Raw genomic sequence first — 18,804 nt, forward strand, 5'->3', positions numbered from 1 at the left:
CCCTTTAAAAGCCCAGCAAGACTGCCACTACCTTCTTGACATCTACCAAGTCCCTTTCAACCTCCACAGACCCACATACACTGCTACTGCATTTATCATGGAGGGTATAGGGTTCTGCCTTGTTTATGTGTGAATTTTTTAAAAACTAGATTTAATACCATGCACCAGCATTAATTGTATTTATTTCTTTTCTTGGTTATGAAAATAATCTGTCAGGCATAGTGGATCACACCTGTAATCCCAGCAGTTTGGAAGGTGGAAGTGGGTGGATCATTTGAGGTCAGGAGTTCGAGACCAGCCTGACCAACATGGTAAAACCCCATCTCAACTAAAAAAAAAAAACAAAAAAACCCAGCTACTCAGGAGGCTGAGGCAGGAGAATCCCTTGAACCTGGAGGCAGAGATTGCAGTGAGCTGAGATTGCACCACTGCACTCCAGCCTGGGTGACAGAGACTTCATCTCAAAAAAATAAAAAATACAAAATCAGGCCAGGTGTGGTGGCTCACGCCTGTAATCCCAGCACTTTGGGAGGAAGAGGTGGGTGGATCATGAGGTCAGAAGATTGAGACCATCCTGGCTAACAGAGTGAAACCCCGTGTCTACTAAAAACACAAAAACTTTGGCAGGTGTGGTGGCACGTGCCTGTAGTCCCAGCTACTCGGGAGGCTGAGGCAGGAGAATCGCTTCAACACAGGAGGCAGAGGTTGCAGTGAGCTGAGATCATGCCATGGCACTCCAGCCTGGGCAAGACTCTGTCTCAAAAAAAAAAAAACCTCCCCTAAAAATGATCATTAAAGATTAGAAAATACTGAAATACTTATATTTCAAAGTAACCACTATAACCATACATTTTCCGTTCAGTCTTCCTTTGCCCTGTGTTTGCAGTCATCATGTGAGGGGCTGCCTATGTTCCGCCCAGGCAACCCACAGTGAGAGAGGACAGAGCAGGGAGATGGCCCCTGGTGAGCACTGAGGCTCTTCAAACCAGCTGCCGAGGGAGTTGCAAGCAGGGTGACACATGAGGCTCATTATTTAGTGATATTTTGTGTTCTTACTTGTCTTGTCCCCAGGTTGTGTAGCTCACAGACTTTTTTTTTTTAACATTTCTATAGGGGTCATTTGAAGTTCATAACACCATCAAACATCAGTACAGGATCTTCCCATTATTTACCGGCTTTGGGATATGTGCTGAGGAGTGGCCACGCACTGAAGGAATGTGATCGGTTGTCCCAAGTGCTGTCCTCCAACTCAAAATCCGCAACCAGTTCAAAAGCATTTGGGCTTTTATGAGCCTATCACAGAAAGACTATGACACCGCTCAGCTATTCATGTATTAATACCTGCCCTGAGCTGTGTGACCACAGATACCACCCTATAATGTGGCCAGTGTGTAGGAATTCTACAGGCTCAGATCATTCCAGACATACATGCAGATGTTGGAACTCCCTTGCACAGTGACTCATGATCCCAAGGCTGAGTGCTGAGGGCAGGTCAGTAGTTCAGAGCCTCAGCATTGGGGCTGTATGCTTGGGTTCCCATCTTGGCTCTTTTGATGAGGGGCTCATAAGCTTGGGCACATTCATCTCTGTCTTTTTCTGCCCAGGGAAAGGTGATAGTAAATCAATCATGCCATTTGTCTGTGGTGATGGCCGAATGATTTGATGTAGGTAAAGTGTACAGTATAAGTGCTCATGAAGCTTAATTATCAGGGAAATGTCTTGCTTTAGATTTCACAGCTTAATAAGGCTCAGAAGCTTATTCACGCCCAGGATTCTGAACTCACAAGTCATTGTTCTATGACATACACCTGCTTGGCCTAAAACCGACCACTTTATCATAATGCAGACCCAGTTTTGAAAGAAGCAGATAAAGTTGTCAAAAATACTGTGTCTGCCTCAGCGCACACTCAGTGCACTCCACACAAAGGGCATCACCATCTGCCACAATGGCCCAGTGGCCTGGCTGGCACAGACAGTGGCAGAACAAAGAGCAAGAGATCCCTAATCCCATCACCATGGTCGATAGGGCATCATAGACATTCCAGGGTGAAGGCAAAATCCACATTGTGAGGTCCAACTGCTGCCATGTAGACAGGTGTGTTTTTACATGTACAGGAAGATCATTGAAGATAAGTGTTTTTTATCCATGGTTAACAGATGAGATGACCATGAAATGAACACCAGTGTACTGGGTGGAGCAGCTTATCTATTCAGTCTTCTGCACTAAAACCTGTGAAACAATATCATCTTGCCTTATTTACTAACAAATACAAGTGCCTCTAAACTTAGACAGTTTCCAAGTCATGGAACTGATGAGCACTTAGCTCCTGCAGAGAGCTCTGGATGATGGGTCGGGAGAACAAAGTCACACAATACATCAAAACAGCATTAACAAGTAAACAGGCTTTCAAAGCTCTCTACATGCAAATTTACACAATTATCCTTTTAATTTTTATCTTCAAATTTGTGTACATAATCTACTTGCTTCTGAGTATAAATAAAACTGTATGTTCTTAGTTAATAGTCTCTACCAATTCATTCTATTTATCTTTCTGAGTTGAAATACTGCAACTCATTGGATAACAAAAAAAAATTTGACAAAGATTACACTGGAAAGGTGTGTAGGTTGGGTGATTGACTGTGATTGACAATTCCATGATTTTGGATAACTCTAAAAGCATAAAACTAAATGTGAGTTTTATTTCACACGTAGACAATACACGTTCTTATTACTTTAAAAAATTAATATGTGAATGGAAATGACTTACTACAAATTTATTAAACTAAATACACATTTCACAAAAAAAGAAGAGAGGAAGGGAAAAACATGTTAAAAACAAAGATAGGTACATTTTATGGTGTGAAAAGCCTCCAACCCATCCATACTACTGTGGCTTTGTTCCAAAGTTTTGGAAAGTGATGATTTCATGGGTTCTTAATTAGGTTAAAAACTTTGCCATATTCTCCCCTAGGGAATAATTAATCTGTGGGGTGGGGGATGGAACGTTGAAGGATGCAGGAAGTAAAAGGAAATTATATATATGTTATATGTATATTATATATTATATATGTATTATATATAATTATATATAATGTATAAATAATATATAATATATATATTATATAATCTATATTATATATGATATATAATATGTATTATATATTATATAATTATATACACAATTATATATTTATATATTATATATTATATATAATATATATTCTATATAAAATATATGTAATATATATATATATTTAATTTGGGAATAAACTGAATCCCAATTCACACTGGGACTACACAAGCTGCCACCATGCTTGGCTAATTTTTTGTATTTTTAGTAGAGACAGGGTTTCACTGTATTGGCCAGGATGGTCTTGATCTTCTCACCTTGTGATCCTCTTGCCTTGGCCTCCCAAAGTGCTGGGATTACAGGCCTTAGCCAAGATACATGTTTTTTAAATGAAGAAAAATTTCAAAGGTACTCTGCTTGGTACAATAATCAAATATATAATTTGAGGAATAAAACATAACCATGAAACATATTTATAACTGTGTATGGAAAATACAGAGGATAATTTTTTAAATGACATATTTTGAAAGCATTAACTAGTAATTTGAAGAGTTCGCATTTGACAGGCCAGTATGAACATACCTTGAATGCAGCAACACAGGTTCCCCACAAGAAAAATCAAAATCAGGGAAAATGAAACCACAAAGGTTCAATCTGCTCTGACCTTTGAAAAACTCAGCACAGACAGTGGCACGTAGCACCAAGGGCAGGAGATCCCTAATCCCATCACGATGGCGATAGGGCATAAAGATTCCAGGGTGAAGGCACAATCCACATTGTGAAGTCCAACTGCTGCCATGCAGACAGGTGTGCTTTTACATGTACAGGAAGGTCATTGAAGGCTCAGTGTTTTGTTTCAAAAACTGAATCCCAAGCGCACACATTATTTTGCTGTGCTTCTTAAAATAAGTTATGAGATGGGAAATAGGGTACCCCCAAATATAGCCAATAGTGGGAGTTTCAAATTGAAGAGTGGCACAACTGATACGTCGAGAATAAACAGAGATTCCATTCTGTTTTTTCTTTTTCAACTTTTATGTTAGATTCAGGGTGTACATGTGGAGGTTTATTACCTGGGTATATTGTGTGGTTCTGAGGTTTGGGGTATGAATGATCCCAACATCCAGGTACTGAACATGGTATTCAGCAGTTTTTCAACCTTTTCCTTCCCCCCCCCCCAGCAGTCCCTAGTGTCTATTGTCACCATCTTCATGTCCATGGGTACTCAGAATTTACCTCCTATGTATAAGAACCTGAGGCATTTGTTTTCTGTGACTACATTAGTTCACTTCCTGGATTCCAGCTCTATCCATTTTCCCTCAAAGAGCATAATTTTATTCTTTTTTGTGGCTGCATAGTATTCAATGGTCTATATGTACCACATTTTTATCCAGTCCACTGTTGATGGGCACCTAGGTTGATCCCATGTCTTTGCTAATGTGAATAGTGTTGCAATAAACATACAAGTGCGTATGTCTTTTTGCTGGAATGATTTGTTTTCTTTTGGTTACATATTCGGTAATGAGACTGCTGGGTTGAATGTTAGTTCTGTTTTATGTTCTTTGAGAAATCTCCAAATTGCTTTCCACAGTGGCTGAACTAACTTACATTCCCACCAAAGGTGTATAAGCATTCCCTTTTCTCCTTATCCTTGCCAGTATCTGCTATTTTTTTTTGACTTTTTAAAAATAGTCATTCTGACTGGTGTGAGATAATATCTCATTGTGGTTTTGATTTGCATTTCTCTCATGATTAGTGATGATGAGCATTTTTTTCATGTTTGTTGGCTGCATGTATGTCTCCTGAGAAGTGTCTATGTCTTTTGCCCCTTTTTAATGGGGTTGTGTTTTGCTTGTTGAATTATGTTCCTTATAGATTCTAAATATTAGGCCTTTGTTGGATGCATAGTTTGTGAATAATTTCCCCCCTTCTGTAGGTTGTTTACTCTGCTGATGTTTTCCTTTGCTGTGTGGCAGCTCTTTAGTTTAATTAGGTCCCATTTGTCAACTTTTGCTTTTGTTGCAATTTCTTTTGAAGACTTAGTCATGAATTATTTCCCATAGCCCATATCCAGAATGGTACTTTTGAAGTTTTTCTTCTCGGATTATTGTAGTTTGAGGTCTTAAATTTAAATCTTTAATCCAACCTGAGTTAATTTTTGTATATGGTGAAAAGGTGACCAGTTTTTTGTTTTTTTGTTTTTGTTTTTAGTTTGTTTGTTTTTTGAGAGAGAGTCTTCCTCTGTCACCAGGCTGTAGTGGAGTGGTGCCATCTCAGCTCACAGCAACCTCTACCAGCGGGTTCAAGCAATTCTCCGGCCTCAGCTTCCTGAGTCGCTGGGATTACAGGCACGTGCCACCACACCCAGATAATTTTTGTATTTTTAGTAGAGACAGGGTTTCACCATGTTGGCCGGGCTGGACTCGATCTTCTGACCTTGTGATCCTCCCACCTTGGCCTCCCAAAGTGCTGGGATCACAGTCATGTGCCACTTTGCCTGGCCAATAAGGTGCATTATTAACATCAATAAAGCTCAGGAACCAGCTTTCACCATATTTGTGTTTAATTTACAGTTTTTCTCAGAGTCTTTGGAATAGATTCCTCCCTCCATGAGCCAGAGAACTTACAATGTTCACTGCAGTGTCTTTAAATGTAGCAGTAGCAGCTGTGGGTTGAGAACACAAGTTTTCCACTTTTCCTTTTAGAGCCAGCCATTCACGGTGCTCTGTGTTCTTATTCAGCATTGGGTAGGGGCATCTGGGAGCTGGGCGTAGCACCAGTGCCCAATGGAGGAGGGAGGCAGGAAGCCCCTTTCTTCCTTCTCTAAAACCTTTTTTCTTTATGTAGATCCAAGTTTTTAGCCTATATCATTTTCTTCTCTCTGGATAACTTCTTTTAATATTTTGACAGATCTACTGACAGCAAATTTGTGTTTGTTTGAGAAAGTATTTATTTTTCTTCACTTTGGAAAGATAATTTTGCAGGATACAGAATTTTAGGTTGGTGGAATTTTCTTGCTTGCTTGCATGAGTTCTGAAGAAAAGTTTGATGCAATTTTTATTCTTATTCTGACATGTGTTAGGCCCTGCTAAAGCCCAAGGTGGTTAGACTCTTGTGAAATACTTTCCCTGGGGCAGGCTTTTGCTAAGGAGAACGGAACACCAAGGGCGTATTTCAAAGTAGTTACTTTTCCCCTTCCCTGTGGGAAGCAGGAGGGAATTTTTCTGTGATGTGCATAAGAGCGTCTGGCAGAGCTCTTGGAGGTTCATGAAAGTGTAGGGCCCCCTAAGACTGGGCTCCCTTAATTCTTAATTCTCAAGTTTATGTGCATGGAGCCTCCAGCGATTTGTTGTTTACATGTAAGTCTTCCCACCGTGGTTCTGGCTCCAGTGGCCAGCCTCTGATCCTGTTAGGCTGGGACTCACTGCCTCTCCAATTTGGGGGATAACGGTTTGCCCTGATAACCTCAAGTCTCTGATGGATCTAAGAAAAGTTGTAATTTTCAGTTTGTTCAAGGTGTTTTTTGTTGTTATTGTGAGGACAGGAGTGACAGCTTCCAAGCTGGAAAACAGAAGTCACATTTGGGTTTTGTTTCAAGATATTTTTCCAATGACAGAGAATGATGCCACACACATTTCCATAGATGTCTTTTGATGCAGATGTGCATGCATTTCTGTTATCCTAAGAGTGAAATACCTGAGCCCTAAATGTGCTCCTTTCTAGAACCTTTATTCAATGCCAAACACAGTATCCCCTCCAGCAGTGATGAGAGTTCTTGTTGCTCCAGATTCTCTCCAACACTTGGTGTTCTATCTTTTACATTTTAGCCGTTTTGGAGGATATGTTATCCTGTTGTGATGTTAATTTGCATTTACATGAATATTAAGAAAGCTGAACACATTCAAGTTTTGCTTTTATAAATTACACATTTAAGTGTTTTACCCATTGTTCTTTCTCTTAGTAATTTTTAAGAGCTCTTTACATATTGTTGATGTGAGCCCTCTGTCAGTTCTATGGGGTCATAGATCTGTTTCCACTCTGCAACTTGTCTTGTCACTTAGTGGTGTCTCTTAATAAACAGAAATTCTTAATTTGAATATAGTCTAATTTATCAATTTATTCCCTTAAAACTATGGCTCTTTGTGATCTGTTTAAGAAATCTGTCCCCATTCATGGTCATAAAAATCGGCTGGGCACGGTGGCTCACACCTGTAATCCCAGCACTTTGGGAGGTCAAGGGGGGCAGATTGCCTGAGATCAGGAGTTCGAGACCAGCTGGCCAACATGGTGAAACCCTGTCTCTACTAAAAATACAAACATTAGCCAGGTGTGGTGGCAGGTGCCTGTAAGCCCAGCTACTCAGGAGGCTGAGGCATGAGAATCACTTGAGCCCAGGAGGTCAAGACCGCAATGAGCAGTCATTGTACCACTGCATTCCAGCCTGGGTGACAGAGCAGGATGCTCTTTCAAAAATAAACATAAAAGTAAATCTAATTAGCTCTAGGATTTGTAATTTGAAGATAGAAGCAATAAACAAAATGAGAAACCAAAATACACTCGTTTTGATTAAAGCAGAGGTCAGCCATAACTCTGAACCTAAAAAGGAGGTCACCTGAAGCAGCTGTGAGTGAGCAGGGTAAGATAGGAAGCAGAGAACCGATCCTCATTGCCAGATCTTAGGAAAAAAATAATAAATTAGGATGACATACTTTTGCAAAATTAAAGGAATCCCCTGAGGTGCTAATACAAAATTTTATTTGTGATAGGACTAATAAAGAAATTCAGCTAGTAGTGGGATCTGTCATGGACTGAGTTTGATTCCAAGAACAGAAGAGGTAGGACCAGTGAGAAATAGCACAGACATATTTGCAAAAGCAGCCCTCCCACGTTAGGAAGAAGGGATACTTTTGCACAGTGAACAGCACTACAACTGTTCATCTCTTTCATGTACCAGCACACATGGAATGACTGAGATAATCCTGTGTTCCACACATAGTCCTCCCTGCCCCTACTGAATAGAGAAACCCAATTTCACCTTGGCTATCTCTAGATCAATTATCTGTTAATAGGTCTGCTGTTTTCTTTACCGTTAGTTTCAAGAAGAACTAAATATCCCCAAATGGTATTTCAGCTTCCACTTAATGAAACCTGTCATCTAAAGCCAGACCCTGGCCTCAGTGCCAGCTCCAGTGCAGACCCCAGCGCCCACTCTGCCTGGTCCTGCTCTTCCAGGGCCCTTCCCTGGTGGCCGTGTGGTCAGGCTGCACCCAGTCATTTTGGCCTCCACTGTGGACAGCTACTAGAGACGCAACAAGGGTGCTGCCCGAGTTATTGGGACCCTGTTGGGAACTGTCAACAAACACTCAGTGGAGGTCACCAATTGCTTTTCAGTGTCACACAATGAGTCAGATGAAGTGGCTGTTGACATGGAATTTGCTAAGAACATGTATGAACTGCATAAAAAAGTTTCTCCAAATGAGCTCATCTTGGGGTGGTACACTGCAGGCCATGACATCACAGAGCACTCTGTGCTGATCCATGAGTACTACAGCCGAGAGGCCCCCAACCCCATCCACCTCACTGTGGACACAAGTCTCCAGAACGGCCATATGAGCATCAAAGCCTATGTCAGCACTTTAATGGGTGTCCCTGGGAGGACCGTGGGAGTGTTCACACCTCTGACAGTGAAATACGCATACTATGACACGGAATGCATCAGAGTTGACCTGATCATGAAGACCTGCTTTAGCCCCAACAGAGTGGTTGGACTCTCAAGTGACTTGCAGCAAGTAGGAGGGGCATCAGCTCGCATCCAGGATGCCCTGAGCATAGTGTTGCAATATGCAGAGGATATACTATCTGGAAAGGTGTCATCTGACAATACCATCAGGAAGGTGGGCCACTTCCTGATGAGCCTGGTTAACCAAGTACCAAAAATAGTTCCCGATGACTTCGAGATCATGCTCCACAGCAACATCAATGATCTGTTGATGGTGACCTACCTGGCCAACCTCACACAGTCACAGATTGCCCTCAATGAAAATCTTGTAAACCAGTGAAGGGACCCCAAGCAGTATGCTTGCTGGTCTAGGTCTTAACCCCAGGACTCAGAAGTGAAGGAAAAATGGTTTTTTTGTGGTCTTGAGTCACACTGAGACAGTCAACTGTGCGTGACTCTAATAAACGTAGCCTACCTTTTGTAAATTAAAAAAAAAAAGAAGTTAGTTTCCTCCCTGGGGAATCAGTATCTCTAAATGAGGAGAACCCAAAGTTTCACAAAAGGGAAGAAAAAGTCTGCAAGTGCAAATTAGGCATAATAGTGCAGGGAGCCCCCTCCCCTTGACTTTCAGATTCATGTGTTTTTGTTGTAAGATAAATAACACTACAAGGTGGTCACTGACTCTAAGTTTATACCACACACGGTAAGACAACATCCCAACCTCACTATGTGTTGTTTACCAGCTGGGAGCACTAACTGAGTTACATGATTCCATTCCATCATGTCAGATTCTTCTAGGTGATGGGGATTATGTTGTAAATCCAATGAGTTGCACTAACATGAGCCTAATACCATATTTTTTTTGCAGTGAAATGAATTCCTTAGTCAAAAACAATGTTGTATGGGATATCATGATTGTGAATAACAAATTATTTAAGTTCACTCATGGTAGTACCAGCAGAACAATTGCAAATGTAAAGGGTGAGTTCGTACCCAGAATAAGTGTCTATTTCAGTGAGAACAAAATCCCTGAGGGATGGGTTTCAATGTCGTCAATCTGCAAGTTGACTGGGTAGCCCCTGAGGGAAGGCTGTCATATTAGCCTTAGTTGTTCTACATTGGTCCAGATACAATTTGATTATGTAAAGTCGTGAATACCTTCTAACCTTAATATTATGTGCATTTGTCCATGAGCCCATTGAACAAGTATCAGCTGACTAACATCTATTATATAACATGTCATTGTATGCATATGATTACTCCTCTTCAGTGGATTCCCTCTAATAAGAATTTACTTGGGCTACAAGTATTTTCATACTTAGTGTCTATTTTAAGAAGTCATCTTCGGCTGGGCGTGGTGGCTTACACCTATAATCCCAGCACTTTGGAAGGCCAAGGTGGGCGGATCACGAGGTCAGGCGATGAAGAACATCGTGGCTAATACGGTGAAATCCAGTCTCGACTAAAAATATAAAAAATTAGCTGGGTCTGGTGGTGGGCACCTGTAGTCCCAGCTACTCAGGAAGCGGAGGCAGGAGAATGGCATGAACCCAGAAGGTAGAGCTTGCGAGCTTGCAGTGAGCTGAGATCGTGCCACTGCACTCCAGCCTGGGCGACAGAGTGAGACTCTGTCTTGAAAAAAAAAATCCAACTATTCAAAAGTAAAGAAAAAAATATGTCAATCCCCCATGTGTCCACTGCACACCATCACAAATTTTAAACCATGCATGAGCTCACATTTTGAATAGAAGGATCTTGGTGACAGGGGACACTAAAAGCCCCAAATATGGTCCTGTGTGGCAGAATGGTTTTTTGGTAAATGCTATACTGCATACAATGGTGGTCGCTTAAGATAACAGAGCTGAAAAATTCTTACCATCTAGTAACACTGTGGCCATGATGACATCATAGCACAACGCATTACTCATGTGTTTGCAGTAAGGCTGGTATAAGCAAACCCACTACATTTGTCAGTGGCATTAAAGGTTAGCACATCTAATTATGTACCATATGTCATATTTGGTAATGATAATAAATGACCATGTGACTAGTTTATGTACAGTTGCTCCTTGAACAGCATGGATTTGAAATGCACAAGTTCACTTATATGCAAATTTCCTTCTGCTTCTCCCACCCCTGAGACAACAGGATCAAATTCTCCTCTTCTCTTCCTCAGGCTGCTCAACATGAATATGCAGACGAAGACCTTTATGATGAGCCGCTTTCACTTAATGAACAGTAAACATATTTTCTCCTCCTTATGATTTTCTTAATAGAATTTTCTTTTCTCTTTATTATAAGAATACAGTATACAATTAACAAAGTATGCATTAATTGTTTATTTGATCAGCAAAGCTTGCAGTTAATAGGCTATTAGTAGTTAAGTTTGGGGATAGCCCAGAGTTATATATGGATTTTCAACTGCACAGGAGCTGGTCCCCTAACCCTTGCACTGTTCAAGGATGAACAGTATTTACAATACTATACATTTTATTCATATTTTAGAGTGTAGTACTTCTACTCATTAAAAATAATTAACTATAAAACAGCGTCGGGAAGGTCTTTCCGGAGTTCTTCCAGAAGAAAGCCTTGTTATCATAGAAGATGACAGCTGCATGTATGTTATTGCCCTTGAAGAACCTGAAGACCTTTCACTGGGACAAGATTTGGAGATGGAAGACAGTGATATTGATTATCCTGACCCTTACAGGGCTAAGCTAGTGTGTGTGTTTGTATGTTTTTAACAAAAAAGTTTAAAACATAAAAAATAAAAATAAATAAAGCTTATCGAATAAGGATATAAAGTATTTCTGTACAGCCGTTCAATGTGTTTTTTTTAAGATGTGTTATAAGAATCAAAAAGTTAAAAAAATTAAAAGTTTATAAAGTTACGATAAGCTAAGATGAACTTGTTAAAGAAGGAAAAATTTTAAATACATTTAGTGTAGCCTAAGTGTACAGTGCATATAAAGTCTATAGTTATGTACAGTAATATCCTAGGCCTTTGCATTCACTCACCAAGTACTCACTGACTCATCAGAGCAACTGTCAGTCCTGCAACCTCTGTTCATGCTAAGTGTCCTATACTGGATAACCACTCTCTCTAACTTTTGTAATATATATATATTTTTTCTTTCTTTCTTTTTTTGAGAAGGAGTTTTATTTTGTTGCCCAGGCTGGAGTGCAATGGCACGATCTTGGCTCACTGCAACCTCTGCCTCTGGGGTTCAAGTGACTCTCCTGCCTCAGCCTAACGAGTAGCTGGGATTACAGTCCCACGCCAGCACACCCAGCTAATTTTGTATTTTTAGTACAGATGGAGTTTCTCCATGTTGGTCAGGCTGGTCTCGAACTTCTGACCTCAGGTGATCCGCCCGCCTCGGTCTCCCAATGTACTATGTTTTTACTGTATCTTTTCCATGTTTAGATATTACTATTGTGATATAACTGCCTACAGCAGTGGTCCCCAAAGTTTTGACACCAGGGACTGGTTTTGTGAAAGATAATTTTTCCACGGAGTGGGGATGGCTTTGGGCTGAAACTGTTCCACCTCACATCATCAGATCATCAGGCATTAGATTCTATTTTTTCTTTTAGATTGAGTCTCCCACTGTCGCCAGGCTGGAGTGCAGTGGCACAATCTCGGCTCACTGCAACCTCTGCTTCCCGGGTTCAAGTGATTCTCCTGCCTCAGCCCCCCGAGTAGCTGGGACTACAGGCATGCGCCACCACACCCAGCTAATTTTTGTATTCTTAGTAGAGACGGGGTTTCCATGTTGGCCAGGATTGTCTTGACCTTGTGATCCACCTGCCTTGGCCTCCCAGAGTGTTGGGATTACAGGCGTGAGCCACAGCACCCAGCCTAGTTAGATTCTTATAAGGAGCACACAACCTAGATCCCTTGTATGTGCAGTTCACAATAGGGTTTGCGCTCCTGTGAAGGTCTAATGCTGCTGCTGATCTGATAGGAGGCGGAGCTCAGGCAGTAATGCTCAGCTGGCCAGCCACTCATCTCCTGCTTTGTGCCCAGTTCCTAACAGGACACGAACCGGTGCTGGTCCATGGCTTGGGTGTTGGGGACTACTGGCCTACTGTATTCAGCACAGTGACATGCTGCACAGGTGTGTAGCCCAGGAGCAATAGGCTGTAGGATATAGCCTAGGTATGTAGTAGGCTACACTGTCTAGGTTTGTATAAACTACACTCTATGGTGTCCGCACAGCCACAAAATCACGTAATGATGCATTTCTTGGAATATGTTACCATTAAATGAGATTTACCTGTATTAGTGTCATCTCAGGTTTATTGTCTAGTAATTTTAAAAGTATTTGTATATTCTTTCCCAGACACATCATCATACTCCGGTGCATATCTCTATTTTATTCCCTAGACCCACTCTTAATTTTTCTACGTTCTGCTTTTTTCCTTAGGAGACTAACCTGAATTGGATACTGCAGAGATCTCCCTTACCCTCATGCTTTTACTAGGGTTCAGCTAATGGAGGGGGTGGCAGAAGATAGGTGAGAGAAGAGTGTGTTTATCCCCCACCTCTGCCCCTGCAGGGTCAGCACAGGCAGACTGTGTCCCTTTGCTGAAGATCACAGCTTCTGTCTGGGGCCTTCTTGGCAAGCTGGCACTGTCTCTAGTCAGGTGACTGCTTGGCCCCTTACTACTTACATTCTTCTGTCTGGTTCCTTTGTGTCTTTCCTGCTGTGCTGTAAGTAGTCCCTTTATTAGAATCCATCCACATTATCCAGTTATATAAAGACAAATAGTTGGTCACTGATCTAGTTCACTCCCTGAGAATCAGCCTTCATCAAAGATCCCTAACAGTCAGATATTCTGTTGGCCGCTCCATTCCTGCTCCCCATTATTCTAGTTGTGTCTTCCTTGTCTCGAGTGCAGTCACAAAGCATAAGTGCCTCCACTGTCACTTGTTCTTTGCAACTCTAGGATCACATCATTCCCCATGAAATCAGAGAACCCGCAATCTCCCCAAGCCCACAAAATTCAGCCGTCACAGTACTTTTCAAGCATGCCAGCAGCCCTCCCCAAAAAACGAATCCTTAATTTCTTAGAGAAATATCTTCTGGGGCTTCCTGTGGGACACAGTGGGGGTCGGCTTGGCATGTGGATCACACCTGATATTTTTACCCCCACCTCTTACTATTCCTATTCCTTTGTATGCACATCTCTTTATTATGCTAGGAAAGCTCTGGCAACACAACCTCAAAATAAGCAGGCCAGTGTGGATTCACAGTTTCTGTCAGACAAACTTGAGCACCCCTTCTAACTTCTTGGGCTAAGACTTTAACTTCAGAATCTCTATGTGTACATGTTGATAAACTTAGCCTATGTCAAGATTATATTCTGCATGCCTTAGTCAAACACCATGTAAACCTATGCCTCATATATTCTCTACGCTTTAGCTGATAGGGATTAGCAAAGTAGTGTGGTTGTTTTGGTCTTTAAACTATGTCCATTTTCTACCAGCTTTCCATTGCACTCTTTTTTTTTTTTGAGATGGAGTCTTGCTCTGTCGCCCAGGCTGGAGTGCAGTGGCGCAATCTCGGCTCACTGCAAGCTCTGCCTCCTAGGTTCACGCCATTCTCCTGCCTCAGCCTCCCGAGTAGCTGGGACTACAGGCGTGTGCCACCACGCGTGGCTAATTTTTTGTATTTTTAGTAGAGACGGGGTCTCACTGTGTTAGCCAGGATGGTCTCCATCTCCTGACCTCATGATCGGCCCGCCTTGGCCTCCCAAAGTACTGGGATTACAGGCGTGAGCCACCGTGCCGGGCCGACTCCATTGCACTCTTACAGACCATGTTGACAAAATTATAACTGCAACAGTCAACTACAATAGCAATTTTACCTCTCATATACCACTTGAAAAAACACATCATTCCCAATAACCACATTTGATGATTTAAGTAATCACAATACCACCGTACACTACAGATGATCAGGTTTCTGTCTCCTCCTGACAAGAAGGTCAGGAATTCATTCTGACTAAAACAGGTCAGCAAACCAGTTCCAGATTCTCATCTGTAAAGATCTATTTCTAGAGGTGTCCACCTGGAGCCTGGTGAACATTGGACATCAAACACCAGGTTGACACTGTTTCTTGATCTTCAACAAAAACCACACAAACAAGCTTTGGAGAAAGAACTCCCTCCTCTCAATAGATGGTGCTGGGATAAAATGGCTAGCCAGTTGCAGAAGAAAAACAGTGGGCCTCTGTGTCTCACCATGTACAGAAATTAACTCAAGATGAATGAAAGCTGTAAATGCAAGATCTCAAACTATTAAAAGCCTGCAAGGGAACCTAGGAAATACAATTCCTGACAGAGGATTTGGCACAGCATGGATATGCCTAAGTCCCCAAAAGCAAGTGCAACTAAAACAATTATTGACAAGTGGGACCTAATATACAAAAGAGCTGCTGAACAGCAGAAGAAATTACCAACAGAGTAAACAGAAAGCCTACACAATGGGAGAAAATGTCCCCACGTATGCATCTCATAAAGTCTGATATCCAGGATCTACCTCAAAAATGTTAAGCAAATAAATCAGCAAAACGAAAACTCAGTGAAGAAAGGGCAAAGGGCATGAAAACACACATCTCAAAGGAAGGTTTATAGCAACCAACGGACAGGACATTTCTCTACCACAGTAATCATCAGAGAAATGCAAAGCAAAAGGCCCATGAGATAGTATTTCACACTGGTCAGAATGACAATTATGACACAGTCCACAAGAATGAATGCCAGCGAGGCAGAGGAGGAGGGGATGCTGGTCTGCTGTTGGTAGAAATGCAAACTAGTTCAGACACCATGGAAAACGATGTGGGGATTTCTCAAATAACTTTCTCGACATCACCAATCCTCACAAAAATGTCCACAAAAACCACACTAAGAGTCCATCTCATTCAACTCAGAATGAATACTACCAAAAACAAACAAAACACAAATTTTTAAAGGTGACAGCCAATGTAGACTTACAGAAGAGAAACCTCTTAAATGCTATTGGTGGGGATGTAAATTAGTATACACACTATGAAAAACAGCTAGAGGTTCCTGAAAAAATTCACAGTACAACTACCATGTCAGCTAGAAGCCCCATCACAGGTTCCACAATTAAAGCACTTGAAATGCCTAGGTTGAAGAGAGTTACCCGCCTTCCCATGGGTACTAAAGCACTCCTAACTGTGGCCAAGGTACAAAACCAACCTACCTGTCCGTACACAGATGTAGGGATGAAGAAACTGCCATACAGACACACCACAGAATATGTTTCAGCCATAAACCTTTGGGAAATCCTGCCATCTGCAGCCACATGAAGAAACCTGGAGAACATCAGGTCCAACAAATGAGCCTGGTAGAGAAAGTCCCATGCCACATTATATATAATATATACAATATATAATATTTATTACATATAATATATAATATATTATATTTCACATAATATATAGTATATATAATAGGAAGAAATATATTACATAAAATATATTATGTAATGACATATAATATATATTATATTTTATGACATGTAGTGTATATTGTATATAATATATTACATATATTACATATTAAATATATATTATGTATATTGAATATATGATATATATTATATATAATATAATATTTATAATATATATAATATATATTAAATATTCATTCTATATACTAAATATATGATAGATATATTATATATCATATATGTTAAATAAAAGATATAATTTATTATATGATATATAAATATTACATGATATGTAAATTATATATTATATGTAATATATGCCATATACAATATATAACATGATACATGTTATATAATATATGATATATATTTAATATGTGATACATATAATATGATATGAATTCTGTAATAAATGATATATAATATAATATATGATATATAAAATAATATATGATATATATTACATAATATATGATATATAATATAATATATGATAAACAATATAATATATGATATATATTACATAATATATGATACCTATTATATAAGATATCATATATTATATATGATATAAAACATATAATTTATGATATAAGATATATATGATATATATTATACATAACATGACATATATTATATATAACATGATATATGTTATATGTAATATAGTATATATATAACATATGATATATATTGCACATAATATAGTATATATGATATATATTTAATATATCATAAACATATATGATATATTATATATGATTTATGATATATAATATATCATATATGATATATATTATATTTCATGTATGATATAAGTTATATATCATATATGATACATATTATATATGTTATATAATAGGTATAATTATATAATACTGTATTGTAAATGATTATGTGAAATATTATATATAATATATCATACTAGATTATATATGATATATCATAATATATGTCATATTATATTATTAGTACACATACTATAATATTATATATCATATTACATAGATGTCATATATAATATATATTATACTATGACATAATATATAACGTATTATTTAATATGTAATATATAATACATTACATATTATAAAAAATATCATATATATTATATATTACATAATGTATTATATATTATATAAAGTATTATATATTAGATATTATGTATTATATAATGTATTAGATTTTAGTTATTATACACTATACAATAAGTTATATATTATATATTATACCTTATATATATTATATATTATTATAATATATACATAATTATATATATCATTATATAATTATATAAGTAATTATATATTGTATAATATATCATAATTATATATTATTATATGTATTATATTAAAAATAATAATTATGTATTAATTATATATTATATTATTCATAATATATTATATGTAATATAAGGATGCAGGATGTAAAAGGAAATTATATATATTATATATATTATATATGTTATATATATTAAATTATATATAATTATATATATATACACAGACACACATATATATATGCATATATTATATATATGTGTATATATATATATTTGGGATTGCCCTATTTCCCATCTCATAACTTATTTCAGGAAGCACAGCATAGTAATATGTGGGCTTGGTATTCAGTTTTTGAAACAAAACACTGAGCCTTCCATGACCTTTCTATACATGTAAAAGCACTGCTGTCTTCCTGGCAGCAGTTGGACCTCACAATGTGGATTGTACCTTCACCCTGGAATGTTTATGCCCTATCGCCATGGTGATGGGGTTAGGGATCTCCTGCCCTTGGTCCTAAGTGCCACTGTCTGTGCTGAGTTTTTGGAAGGTCAGAGCAGATTGAACCTCTGTGGTTTCATTTTCCGTGATTTTGACTTTTCTTGTGGGGAACCTGTGTTGCTGCATTCAAGGTATGTTCATACTAGCCTGTCCAATGCGAACTCTTCAAATTACTAGTTAATGCTTTCGAAATATGTTATTTAAACAATTGTCCTCTGTATTTTCCATCTGCAGTTATAAATATGTTTCATGGTTAGGTTTCATTCCTGAATTTATATATTTGATTATTGTACCAAGCAGAGTACCTTTGAAATTTTTCTTCATTTAAAAAATATGTGTCTTGGCTCATGCCTGTTATCCCAGGACTTTGGGAGGACAAGGCAAGAGGATCACAAGGAAAGGAGATCAAGACCATCGTGGCCAATACAGTGAAGCCCTGTCTCTATTAAAAATACAAAAAATTAGCCAGGCATGTTGGCAGCTGCTGTAGTCCCAGTGCGGTGTAGTAGCAGTTACGTGGGAGGCTGAGGCAGGACAATCACTTGAACCTGTGAGGGAGAGGTTGCAGTGAGCCAAGATGGTGCCGTTGCACTCCAGCCTGTGCAACAGAACAAGACCCTGTCTAAAAATAAATTACATATATATAATACATATCATATATACATTATATATTATATAATATATTATGGATGTTGCATATAATACATATATAATATGTAATATATCATAATATAAATAATATTTAGTAT

General features: G+C 38.8%; 1 pseudogene; it reads left to right on the forward strand.

The window, feature by feature from the left end:
• Positions 1-4,207: 4,207 nt before the first annotated feature.
• On the forward strand, positions 4,208-9,130 carry LOC134756830 (eukaryotic translation initiation factor 3 subunit F-like; annotated as a pseudogene).
• The last annotated feature ends 9,674 nt before the right edge of the window (positions 9,131-18,804 follow it).

The sequence above is a fragment of the Gorilla gorilla genome, chromosome 12, assembly GCF_029281585.2.
Source record: "Gorilla gorilla gorilla isolate KB3781 chromosome 12, NHGRI_mGorGor1-v2.1_pri, whole genome shotgun sequence".
NCBI lineage: Eukaryota > Metazoa > Chordata > Mammalia > Primates > Hominidae > Gorilla > Gorilla gorilla.